This window comes from Sorex araneus, chromosome X (assembly GCF_027595985.1).
Source record: "Sorex araneus isolate mSorAra2 chromosome X, mSorAra2.pri, whole genome shotgun sequence".
NCBI lineage: Eukaryota > Metazoa > Chordata > Mammalia > Eulipotyphla > Soricidae > Sorex > Sorex araneus.
In genome coordinates, this window is record NC_073313.1 from 236,229,411 (window position 1) to 236,243,196 (window position 13,786).

The 13,786-nt window shown below is 39.5% G+C and overlaps 1 pseudogene; it reads right to left on the reverse strand.

Annotated features, from left to right (window-relative positions):
* Positions 1 to 554: 554 nt before the first annotated feature.
* Positions 555 to 667, reverse strand: LOC129400361 (U4 spliceosomal RNA; annotated as a pseudogene).
* Positions 668 to 13,786: the final 13,119 nt, after the last annotated feature.

Consider the following 13,786-nt stretch of genomic DNA (forward strand, 5'->3'; position numbering starts at 1 on the left):
TTCTCATAACTGCAGTCATATTTTGAGGAACTTTAACTCTGTGGTCTCTCTAAATTTGCATATGAAAATTCAACCCACAAGGCTGTAAATAGCTCCCTCCTGCTACCTCCTGGACCCAGTGTATATGTCTGGGTGGTATATTTAACCGGCAAGATTTGGGTAAGAGGGTTGACTGTACAAACCATGAAAGGCCATTTGGGCAAGGTATGCTAGAATCCTGGTCTTGGAGAACTTAAGGAATCCAAGTTGGTACATCCCAGAGTCCTAGCAAACTCTTTACTGTAAGAGCAGGGGTTTAGCTGAAATAATACCAGAGTGGGTTCTCTAGAAGTGCATGGTACTTCTGACCTGATTATTCTCTAGATACTATCAAAGTAGACCAATCCTTTCTCCACTGGTCCTTTATGACCATTTTAGTGTTGGTTATTCTTAAATTCATATTTCTACAGTAATTGGGGAGTACATAATTTAACAATACCAAATGAGTAGAGAATTATAATAAGCTATCCACTGTAAACTCTCTATTTGGAGTGGAAATATGGAGGTGATTTTTAGCATTAGAAAGCACAGATTTCAATAAAGAAATTTGAAAGTTTAGGTTTTCAATTAGCAATAATCGCGCCTTGGATAAACCTCATTGGCTACGATACTGCCACTGCGCAAAGCTAAATTTGAAAGTTTAGGAAGTTGAGTATGAGGAGTGCAATGATCTTTTAAAGAGAAGCTTAGCTGAGGCGGGGGAAGAAAGGTAGCACTTAAAGTGGTACCAGTAAACTATCAATATCTTTATATCTTTATATCTATCTATCTATCTATCTATCTATCTATCTATCTATCTATCTATCTATCTATCTATCTCCATCTATCTTTATCTATCTGTCTATCTATTTAGATAGATTTAGATAGATATCTAAATAGATAGATAGATTAAGATAGATGGAGATAGATAGATAGATATCTATTCTATCTAAATAGATAGACAGATAGATACATACATATATATGTATATAGATAGATAGATAGATACATACATACATACATAGATAGGTACATACATACATAATTTAATGTAGGGCTTTAGAAAAAATTTTGGGCTTTAGATAATGAGATAATAGAAAGGTGTTACTAGCAAAGAGATAACTGGTAGTGCAAGCAGATTGATCAGGAGCACATTGGAAGGAAGGGTCTTAAACTAGAGGTGGGATAATTCATCTTCTGAAGCTGGAGGTCATTAAAAAATATGGGCAAATTTATCATTATGATATTGAAGCAGATTGTGATTGCATCAGTTCTTTTCTTCTTTGATGTACAGATAATTCTGCATGCTAAGAGTGAACAGAGAAAACTGTGGTTTGAAGAGAGTGTTAAAATGGCATAACTTGGAGATAATGTGGAGGGTTGCCAATTGAGACATTTTAAAGAGTTATACAGTGATACCAGAGGAGAAGAGTTAAGTATGTTGGACTTTAATGCAAGAATCTATAACGTTGTGTGACTTTTTTTCCCCTTAAGACATTAACAGCACAGGTGTGGTTAGGTGATAGCAGAAATGACTCAAGATAGAAGTTTTAGTGCTAATGTGCAAAGTATAAAAAGCAGGTGTACATTCCTTAGTGAAGGTAAAGAAGAGTAAGGAAGTTAAGAGAGTAGGGCAAGGGCTCTACTACAGATTGTAAGCATAGGGGCAGGATAGAGAGAGAAGCAATGAAAGTAAGAATTGACTTACTTAAATAATCTGGAAAAAAAGCACATGAGACTGGAGACTAAGAAAGAGCATATAGAACTGGAGAATAGATATAAGGGATCTATATAAGAATGAGAGGACTGGAGAGATAGTACAATGGGAAACATGTTTGCTTTGTACGCAGCTGACCCTGGTTTGAACCTTGACATACCATTTGGTCCTCGAACATTCCAATAGTTATTCATGAGTGCAGAGCCAGGAGTAACCCCTGAACATTGCTGGGTGTGCCACCCTGCTCCCCCCTCCCCTCCCCCAAATGAGAGTCCTGGGTTTAGGTGCTCAAGATTTCAGAGGTGAAGCTGCTACAGGGTCCTGGGTTAGGCCATCGGAATGAGTGATTTGGGTAGAATGGAGGTACAGATTAGAGTTAAAGAGATCATGCAAATTGTACTAGAAGCTTGGTAATATTTATACATTAGTAATTTTAAAATGACACTGGCCTTTAAAAAGGAAAAATCTTATAACCATATACAAATTCTTTCCTTATTGAAGACACAAGTAAGTCTCTGGGTATGCTATTCTATCTTTTCACTTTTGTGACATGCAGAAGAAATGGAACACGGAGGTGGGGGGAATAGATCAAAGTACAGGTCTATTTAGGGGAGTGAGAGGATTGTATGTGGCTTCTGACCAAGGATATGTTAGGGAAGCTGGGCTGCAAGTTCAATATTGGTCCAGCATAAAGAAGGGATCACTAAGAAAATTATGGCTGGAGGAATCAGTCGGGATGGGAGATGTGTGCTGAAAGTAGATAATGGACCAAACATGATGACCTCTCAGTGTCTGTGTTGCAAGCCATAATGCCCCAAAGTAGAGAGAGAATATGGGGAATATTGTCTACCATGGAGGCAGGGGGAGGGTGGGAAAATGGGGTATACCAAGGATATTGGTGAGGGGGAATGTGCACTGGTGGAGGGATGGGTGTTTGATCATTGTGTAATTCTAACCCAAATATGAAAGCTTGTAACTATCTTACAGTGATTCAATAAAATTAAAAAAATGGTTCAGCGGCCTGAGAGTTGGAATATTGAGAGGGATTGGGATATTGGGATAGTGATTGGGAGATTGGAATTTTGTGTGTGTGTATATATATATGCATATGTATATGCATATATGTATTGAGAACACTCAGTTTTATGAGATTGATTCCTTGAACTGGGATGAGGGGCACAGAGGGAAGGAAGGAAATTCATACAGTTATTAAGATTGCATGAAGGCATTTCACATGTACTCCACTCACATGATGATCCTGCAGGAAAGGGCCATTATCCTCATTTTATAAATGATATGTCAGAATTTTCAGTTCAGGGAAACACTATATGAATATAAAGTTTTATCCTCCCAAATTCTTCAACCACACAATTGAGTAAACAGAATTTCAAATAACACAGAAAAATTAAAGGCAAGATGATAAGTGATGTAATCTTCATAGTTGCTTTAGCTCGTAGACTGTATTTTCTTGTGCTTTTCCTATCTCCTTTGTTTAATCTTGGCTCAGAGCCTATCTGAGTAATAATTTGATAGCATTAAAAGTGCTATTTCTAACTTCAACAGTAAAAATATTCAAATCACATGCATTTATGATTCATTGACTTCAGATGATCTCTCTGGGGGAGGAAGTGCTGATGAATTGGAAACATGGGATTGTGTGTTTCAACTAAGGGTTCTAATTATTCATTACTTCAGGGACCCTGGGAAATGTACTGAACTTGAATTTTCCTACCTCTAAAAGAAAAATAGTGACTCCCAGCACTGCTCACCATAAGAGCTGACATGTAGATAACTAGGATGACCTGTGTGAAAGGGTTATGAAACACAGAGAAGCTGGTAGGATCAAGTCCCTTCAGGCAGAAAAACTGAAAACAGCCTATTTTATGTCTCCTTTCAGATCAGGGTGGAATGGAGACAGGACCATGATACTTTTCTGAAACTTTTGTGGCCATTATTTTTTTTTTAGAATGAAACAGAGTTGATCAGATTAAAAGAAGGAAAAGCAATGCCCATATTATTATCAAGATTATCAAACACTCTCCCACTAAGATCTAGGAAGCACTCTCTAATCTCACATTTGAATATTTCTTTAACAAGACATGACATTAAGAAGTATAAATATCCTTATTTTTCTCTTCTTTTTAAAGATAAATTGCCTTACTTTCATTTGGGTTAGAAGAGTAGGCCATCTCAAAATATCACTAACCCTTTAGAACATAACAAGTGTTAGAGAAGAAAGTCTTTGTAGGTGTAATTCAGTTTAGTACTTTGACATATAAAATTATCCTGGATCATCCAGGGGGCCCTAAATGCCATATAATGTGTTCTTTGGTATGCAAGGCATACATACTCATGGACTTGAAAGTGCAATAAGCATGGAGTCAGAATTTGGAGTAACAGAACAACAATTCATGGAATGATGGCGACCACCAGAAATTATCAGGGACTATTTTCTTCCCTAGAGTCAATGTTGTCAATATCTTTGTTCTTTTGTTTTTGGTTGGTTTTAAAATAATTTCCTGATGACAAAATTGTCATGTCTCAAGTCAGTGTATGATAACATTAATAAATTTTATCAAATTACAGTTATAAACTCATCAGGTTTATCTGAATGCTATTCTAAAATTTATGATCTATCTTAAATGACAACACACAACTAAGCTGAGTAAACTATGGGCACCCATGCAACCAAACATTTTATAACAATTAAATTTATGTTTATAAAGAGTTTCTAATTGTCTGGGAAAATGTTTATGATATAATTATGTGTGAAAAAGGCAGGATACTAGAATGTTTATATAGGACATAGAAACAAACAAAATTAAAACTGTGCATGAAAAAATAATTTAGTAGGAAATCCACTGAAATATTAGTACAGTGTAAGCCTATGGAGAGTGGGGCTAAGAGTATTTAAAAGACAATTTTTGGTAGTTTTCTATTTTTTGAATTATCTGAACATTATTTTTTCTTTGAGTTGTCTTACACATATTACTATTATCATGGGCAGGACTCAACAAACTCCTCTGAAAGAATATATACTCAGTTTGCTTAAATTAATCTGAATTCAAAGGGCAATGATAATTTTACAAAGAAAATGGTAACGACTAATGCATGTGTGTTTGTGTGTGTGTGCGTGCGTGAGAGAGAGAGAGAGAGAGAGAGAGAGAGAGAGAGAGAGAGAGAAAAGAAATTTCAGATTTTGAAAAAGCACTTGGAGAAAATCATGATGTGGCACAACATGACTTGAATCTTGCCTTGCATTCTTATATTTTCAACACTTTTGCTGCAGGAAGAGGCTGCTTTTAGAGGTGGTTGTACGGAAGGAAAAATTGTTTCCTTCTCTCTGGTTTGTCTGTTTTCTCAAAGGAGTGGATTTTTCAAGTTTCTTTGCAGGCCTAACCTCTTCCAAGAGGCCCTGTGGGACTGTGTTTTGTTTATGGCAATTTTCACACACCTAGCAGAGTTCCTGGAAGATAGCAAGTACTGAATAAATATTTGTTAATTGAGTTGAGCAATTCTCCATAGCATGAGTGTGAGAGGAACTGTATTAGCTTCTTAAGGTTGCCATCACAAAATACAATGAGTTTGGTGGATTACTGTAAGAGAAATGCATTTTTTCAGCTTATCAAATCCAGAAGTCTAAAACTGAGATTGGTTCTTCTGGAGATCCCCAGGGGTTCTCTGTCATGTCTATCTCTTACGTTCTGGTGTGATTGGCTGTCCTGGGCATTCCTTAATTTGAAGCTGTGTCATACAATCTCTGCTTCTGTCTCCCTTTGGTCTTCTTTGCTCTCTTGTGTCTTCTCTGGGTGTCTGTGTCCAAATATAGTTATTCTTATAAGGACACCATTCATATTGGATTTAATTGGATTTAAGACTCTTCTTATTTCAGTATGACCTCATCTTAACTTGGTTACATCTGAGGAGACTTATTTTCATAGGTATTAGGTTAGGACTGAATATATTGTCTTCTAGGGGGACAAAATTCAACCCATAACAGAAACCAGAGAAAATTTGATACTAAGGGATGTGACCACAACCTATTGATAAAAAGCGATCATCAAATATAAGGACTGGATAGAGAGGCTGCCTAAGATACTCTTGGCCCTAGGGAGCCAAGAGTGCAGGGAACTGAATCTGATCATGATCCATAAAAACCAACTGGATCCACGGAGAGCCAACAGGTGGGTAATAAAAACAAGAAAGGAAGAAAATGAGTTTCAGAAATGGAGCAATGTTGCCAAGCATGGGGAGACAGGAATGTGGGGTGAGTTGGGAAGAGAAGCAATTTGCTGAAACCCACCAAATGACTTCCATCCTTTCCAAGGGAGCATATCTGTAGATCTGGAAGTCTTTGGCACATGATCTCTATTTTGCATCTGACCCTCAGATACACATCAGGGGTTTTGGCACCAAATAAGTAGCTAAGAAGAATGTCAAGCATTTTTCCTAGGAGTTATAAAAGAAAAAAGAATGTTTTGGCTCTATGTATAAAATAGGATCTGTATGAAACATCCTGAACTACACTCTACAATGGATTTAGTTTATGACAAATAAAGACCAAAAGAACTGGTAGCATACTTGGCAGGGATTAATTTTACTCTGTAAAGATGCATACAGCACCTGGTCCAGACAAGGTCAGACCCGAACACCTGAAGTATCTGAGGCCAGTACTCCTAAATACACTGGTTTGGCTCTCCACACGCAACCTTCCGTATGCAAGGTTCTGTCCCATTGGAAAACCAGTAGGACTGGTTCTGTTGTACAAGAAGGGAGACATCCACGACATCGCCCAATCTGCCTTTTATCTGTCCTCTACAAGATTTTCACTCTAGTCATCCTGAATAGAATAGGCAGAACACTAGACTAACGGACAACCGTGCAAGCAAGCTGGGTTCTGAAAAGGACTCAGCATGATCGACCATATCCACATGGTGACCAATGTTTTGTGAGAGTTCAAGACGCCACTCTGTCTAACATTCATTTATTTAAAGAAGGCCTTTGAGTCTGTTGAGACGGAAGCGGCCATTGAAGCCCTAGCCAAACAGGGCATTCAAACTCAGTACATCAGGACCTCTGCGAGTTGTATTACAGATTCACCACCAGGATCTCACCATTCTACAAGGAAGTGATCACTGACATAAAGAGGGGGGGTTCAGCATGGTGATACCATTTCACCAAACTCTTTAGTGCCACCCTCGAGAATGTCATGGGATGATTGGAATGGGAAGGAATGGGAGTGAAGATAGATGGTCGGCAACTACACCACCTCCGCTTTGCTGATGACATCATTCTAATAACACCAACCATTAGCCAAGTGGCACAAATGCTGGCCGACTTCAATCGCGAGTGTAGAAAGGTTGGACTGCAGCTGAATCTCACCAAGAAAATGTTCATGAAAAACGAAATAGTCCCTGATGTTCCATTTGCTCTCATTAGAACAAACATCTCCGAATGCAGCAGCTATGTGTACCTGGGTTGAGAACTCAACATGAGGAATGATTTGGCGCCAAAACTTCGCAGGAGGAAGAGAGCAGCATGGAATGCCTTCAAGAGTGTTGAAGAAGTTGTTAAGAGGATGAAGAACCTCCAGCTCCAGGCACATCTTTTTGACTCCACCGTTCTTCCTGCACTAACATGCCTCAGAGATCTGGGCCCTTCAAAAACAGGATGAGAACATTATTCGGGTATCCCAAAGAGTAATCAAAAAAGTTATGCTAGGAGTATCACATCTCACTCAAGTGAGAGAAGGAATCCGGAGTTCAGACCTCCATCAATGATCAAGAATCAGGGATGCTGTCTCATTTGCAAAGGCATAGAAAATCAGATGGGCCGAACACATAATGCGACTTAGAGAGGACTGCTGGACTAGAGCTGTGATCGACTGGATTCCACCAGACATCAAAAAACCACGTGACTGCCCACCTACGAGATGTTCAGACTTCTTCGTCAAAAAACAAAACAAAACCAAAAAACCCTGAATGAACAGTTTGAGGCACTTCGTGTTCCTGGAGCAAGCAGATACCATTGGGCTACGCTAGCACGCAACATAGATGAATGGAGACATTACTGGTGCCCGTTCGAGCAAATCGAAGATCAACGGGATAACAAGTGACAAGTGAAGCCATATGATAAAATTTGTATACAGCATATGGTTCTGATATTTGAAGGGCAGAAGACATTCTATTATTTCTCTTTGAGTTTTAAGTTTGTTATTAATTGAAAGAGTAATTAATACAAACAATTGTAAATCTTCTCAGTAAGGTAATGGTCCAAAGATGAATGGATTTCATTAGCTATTCCCTTGTGAGAATTATCCTCCTTGAAACTTTAAAAGAATTGTTCAACAATTAACTTGAAAAGGAAAAGGGACTTACATTTCTTGTCCACAAATATCCATACTTTGGGAGATTTTTGAGACTTGAATATTAGTGGATAAAGGAAAAATTAATGACTTGAAATAATTTTTACTTTGATTACACCATTTTCACTTGAGTTTAGTTGAAGCATACAAATTAGAAGACAAGAAGACAGACAATGAGATGGCATGGGGAAATGTTGAACTAAGAGATGGAAGGGACCTGGGATATAGATACATTGAAATTCCAGCAAAGGCTGTTTATGTTCCAGACTCCTCAATAAGAAACTGAGATTTGCAAGGGCAAAAAAAGATGAGAACTGGGCCTTGTTAAGTATGACCATGCCTTTCAGTTACTTCATGCATGCTTTGGGTCTGTTTTGATAAGCAAGCATATCTTTTGTAACCCAGGCTAAAGGGAAATATTTGTCCTACTGAAGGAGCTGGACTGGATTGTGAGATGGGCTCTGAGCATTCCAGTCTCAAAGATAATTAAGACTCAAGAAGTTTTTTCGTGAACGAGAGTTCAAAAAAAGTTTATACTGACTTCACAATTGGCTCCAACCAAAAAAGTTCCAGCCTCCTTCAATTAAGGTATTAACTTATTTGACCTCTCCTTTGGACATAAGATTGGCTAAAGAGAAAGAGGGCAATATGAAAACAGATTGAAAAAAATCTGGTTTTAAACTATGCCTGGTATGCTAAAATATTTAGTTCTTCAAAACTTGGCATTTAAAGGAGAGGATGGATTTAAATAGAGGATGACCAGCTGGCTAATTACATGTTGCCAACATTCCTCTCTGGCTACTGACTGGATGAGTCCTGTTTATGTCAAAGGTTGACTCTGTCCTTTATTCTTTCTTCTTTAACATGGAATGTCATGCATTTTAACTTAGTTTGCTATGTTGTGGGGATACCCAATGTATCAAAGCCTGCTTTACTCTCTTGGTGGGCTAGATGAGACAGGTGGTGCTGTAAGAGATGGTTGTGGAGAGGTTGAAAGTTACAAGATGAAAATTACAAATAGATAAAATTCCAGTTTGCCACTCTCTTCACCTTTCCTTGAGAGAGAGAAAGAGAGAGAGTCATTTCTTCCCTTCTCCCCACCATGTTCTAGCACTGCAGCATGACCCCTGGGGCTCAAAGGCAGTACAGGAAAGTAAGCTATTTATTTATTTATTTATTTTATTTTCTGGGTGTGGGGGCACACCTTGCAGTTCTCATACATCTCTCTTGGAGGTGCTTGGGAGACCAGATGGTGCTGAAAGTCGAACCCAGAACTTCTGCATATAAGGCATGGGCACCAGCCCATGGAGCCATGAAAGAAGGTAATTTCTTTCCTTTTTTTACATTTTATTTCCAAAGAGTTGCTCACAGTTATTGATTGCATTTAATAATTCAACAACAATCCCACCACCATTATACCTTCCCACCACCATTATTTTGAGTTTTTCCACTGCCACCCAAGCCTGCCCAAAAGGCAGATACTAAGTAATTTATTTTGCATTACTTGTTATGAATAATTGACTAAAAATGATCAAAAAGTTTCTACCATAGAGGAAAGTGTGAGAAAATTGTTGTATCACATCTTGGAACCATTAAGTCCCTGTGTTAGAGATCATTAACATGTTGTTAGAGTTTGAGTCTTGTGTTTCAATATATATATGCGTATATATATTTATGTACATATATGTGTACATATATTTTTTATAATCAAGATTGATTGTCTTTAATCCTATACCCCACCAAATGTGGTGTGCTACTCTTGGTATATTAATGGCATAATTGCATGAGATGTCGCATGGCCACGAAAGTGGTTGTGTACTCCTGGAATACTAAACTTTTTTCATAGGGGGCTAGACTTGGAGTGAATTTTTTTTTAACTGGATGGTAATCTTGGGATCCAGAGGCATCTCTGTAGTGTGTTGTTCTACTCCGAGATTCATTTGTGTGTGTGGAACATGGCCATTAATGCACTTAAATGGCTCCCAATGGCAATTCGTGGGCATGACTGCCAGGAAAGTGGAAGTGCGGGGAGTGGGCCCATTCCCAACTCTGGAAGCCTGGAGATTTCAGTCACAAATCCCCCATACCTGGGTTTTTCAGTGGATTCAATCTCATGCTTGGGGGGCTTGGGGCGAACCTGTGAAGGTCAGCCATTAGAATGGCAGCAATTGGGTTCTGGAGGTTTGCAGCTTCCAGAGTTCTTTTGGGTTAGGTGGAGGGACACAACTCCCCCGCCTTCGAGGTGCCCCGGTGATATCAGCCTGGCACCGGGCGAGGAGCTATCTCTGTAGTGTGCTGCTTTCTTCCGAAATTCATTTGTGCAAAGAAGGTGATTTCTTAATCTTTACAAATTGTGAAGCCCAGAGTTATTGATGGCATACTCATGGTTACCATTTCAGTATGAAAGCGGACATTAGACTTTTCATATCCCATCAAACTGGCTAAGCCCTTCTGATATAGTTCTCACTGAGGTAAACCACATTGGTGAGTATGAAGCGGAGATGTTCTCCTTGCCTAATCAAAGAACATCAGCTACCAGGGCACTTTCTAGTGAACTGGAACCAAATAAAAATTGGTAGTACCTTGAAAATAACGATCTGTGCCAGTAGAAGGAAAATGATGTGTGTTAGGGGAACATACTGAGTCTATCATCAAAGTCATCAGTCTGGGAGGAGGCAGACTCTGGTACGAACTGCAAACACAAATGCAGGGACAAGTGGAAAGTATCAATGTGAGCAGGTGTCACTCTAAAGGGAATGATGGGAATTATTATCAAATGGCAGTACAAGTATTCAGTATTATATTTAGTGGCAGTTAAAATGATAAAACTACTGTGCAACCAAACAAAACTTATCTGTGAGTTATATTTCACTGAAGGGCCATGCATTTATGACTGTTACGTTGTGAGGGTCTGAATATGGGGACTATGTTTGCTTCCTGAAAATAGCTTGCAAAACTGAAGTCCATATTTATAGTCCTGATCTAAGATTAGGCAAAATTCTATCTCTGCCCCACCAATCCTTCATTCTATTGTCCTTTTTTCCCCTGCCTTTATTCTCTTGTCATGAAGTAGATGAAGGATATATATTTGGGAGGGAGATGTTTATCACGGATATTGTCAGTGGGTAGCTGCCTTTCACTTTCTCAATGAATAGCTAAACTGAGAATCCTCTTCTATCTCCTTGTCCCAGCTCAGGGGTTATCAGCACACAGCTCTCCTTAATCCAAGGCATACTCTGCTGTGTGCTTCCTAAACCCCAGAGGCATCATAAAGGAAGTAAACCATCATCACAGCTAGTTTTAAGCCAATTTTGTGAATAGGACCGGAAGTTTTTGTTGATCAGAAGGAGAGATTATTTTCTTGCTTTGTATAAATCAAAACAAAGTTATTTTAAAAAGAGTATCCCCATAGAGAAAACTTAAGTGAATAAGATTTAGAGTAAGGGTAATAATATTTATCCAAGGGCACAACTTTAAAAATTATTTTATTACTGATCAGATACAAAATTCTGAAGTGCGGACTGCCAGTGCAAAAACAGCACTAGCAAACAGTCTATTGTACTCCTATTAGTTATTTACAAAAAAGGTAAAATAGAAATATGTGTCAGATGCAGAGAGCATCATTAGTCTAGCAGGAGTAGAAGGCTGGAAAAGCAGACTAGAGTTAGATTCTAGGCACTTTTTTTTAACTTAGATTGAGGAATTCAGATCTCCTGGATTTAGAGTCCTTGAAAATGTTTTTGAGAAAGGAGGTAAGTGGTGGGAGAGACTTTCTAAATGGTTAAGTTGGCAGACATCTGCAAGATGGTTCAGAGTAAAGAAAAGCATTTTAAGCCATCTAGAGACATGACAATGGGACCCTGAATTAAAATGAACTACTAATATTAACTGTGCACTATTAAGTGCCAACCATAATCAGAAGTGTTTATTAAGTGTTAGTTAATATTTGCAACAACACTCTAAGGTGGTTATTAAGTACCAGTCTTTATTTAGACAGAGAAACTCAGCAGTGAAGAAATTTGTGAAATGTTACCTAAATGGGAAGTGTCAGAGCTGGATGGTCTAACTTCTATCAACTTCTACCATGGACTTCCAACAATGCTTCTGAATGTTTCTGTTCCTGCCTCCCCTGACATTATGGTGAAGCTGGATCAGAGCCTGGGACCATTGGAGACAATCTGCCTCATTTAAAAAAATATTTTATTAATTTTTTAAAATTGAGTCACCGTGAGAACAGTTACAGGGCTTTCAGGATCAAGTCTCAGTTATACAATGATCAAACACCCATCCCTTCACCAGTGCACATGTTCCACCAACATGAACCCCAGCATACCCCCCCTCCCACTACCCCTCTGCCTGTGTGGCAGATGATTTTCACTTTACTATCTCCTTACTTTGATTACATTCAATTTTCGACAGAAAACTCACTATCATTATTTGGAAATTTCCCCCCAACAGTCAGACCAATTGGAATGGCATCATTAGATCGTATGTTTTCTATTGTTGATAACAAACAGCATACGATGTTGCACGGTCTCGAAAGTGGCCGCCCAGTTTTGGGATTCTGGTATTAAGTCCAGAGGTATTTCTGCCAGCAGCTGCTGCATTGCAAGATTGGTTTGTGTGCCTCTGGGATCATGGCTGTTCAGGAGCAGAGGAATTATTTGTGGGTGGCCGCTCAGGGTCTCATTTGGGCAGGAAGCAGGGCTTGTTCCGCACCCCACCCCCATCGCAAGATTCCCCATGCGTTTCATCACTACAAATTCCTACCTCTCTGTCCAATTGGCTCTGAACAGTGGTGGTTGCCATGCTGCTGCAAATGGGAAAAGGCTGAGGGACAAAAACCCTTCCCCTCCTGGGGCTGCTTGGGGCCATAGCTTAGTTCACAGTCCAGGAGTATATCTGCCAGCAACTGCTGCATTCCGAGATTGGTTTTTATACCTCTGGGATAATGGCTGCTCATGGGTGGCGGAGCCATTCCTGAGCATTTTTTTTTTGTATATCAGGAAAGGCTGCTTATGCGGCTGCACGGTTTGGAGAGATATCCCAGTCCCATATACCGGAGCCATGTCAGTAGAAGCTCAGTGTTGCCGCGACTCCATCTGGAGAAGGTGGGGACACTGCACCTTCTCCGACTGGCACCCCGGTGTTGTTGGCCCCGTCTGGGGTCCGGAGCATTCTCCGGCTTGCAGTGCCTGCCAGCCTGGATTCTTCACTGCTAGGTGCAGCAAGATGGTGCCCAGGGCGGGTTGAGGGCATGACTTCCGGCAGCAGGGGTGGGCTGGAAGCTGGGCTGTCTGCCTCATTTTTAAAGAGCTGTAGCTTAGGCTGTGATGTTTGCCTGGATGTTGATGTCAGACATTAAACAAATTTCCTAATGCTTGCATTTATTTCAAAGAAGATGTATAAGTAAAGAAAGGGAAGATGATGTACAAATACTATGAAAATATCTCCCCTGTCCACTCATCACAGTCTAACAGAAGAAGGAAAGTCAGTTCTTTCTTCCCTGTTGCTTCCCTTTAGATGTTTCTTTGGTTTAGCCTCTTTGGTCCTGGTCTCATGGAGCAAGGATACATTTACATTCAAACTGAGATGTAAAAACTTATCTGATACTTAGTTGGTGTTTTACTGATATTCTTAGAACCCCCATCACATGAAGTAAATTTACTGTGAGTTCAGATGCATCA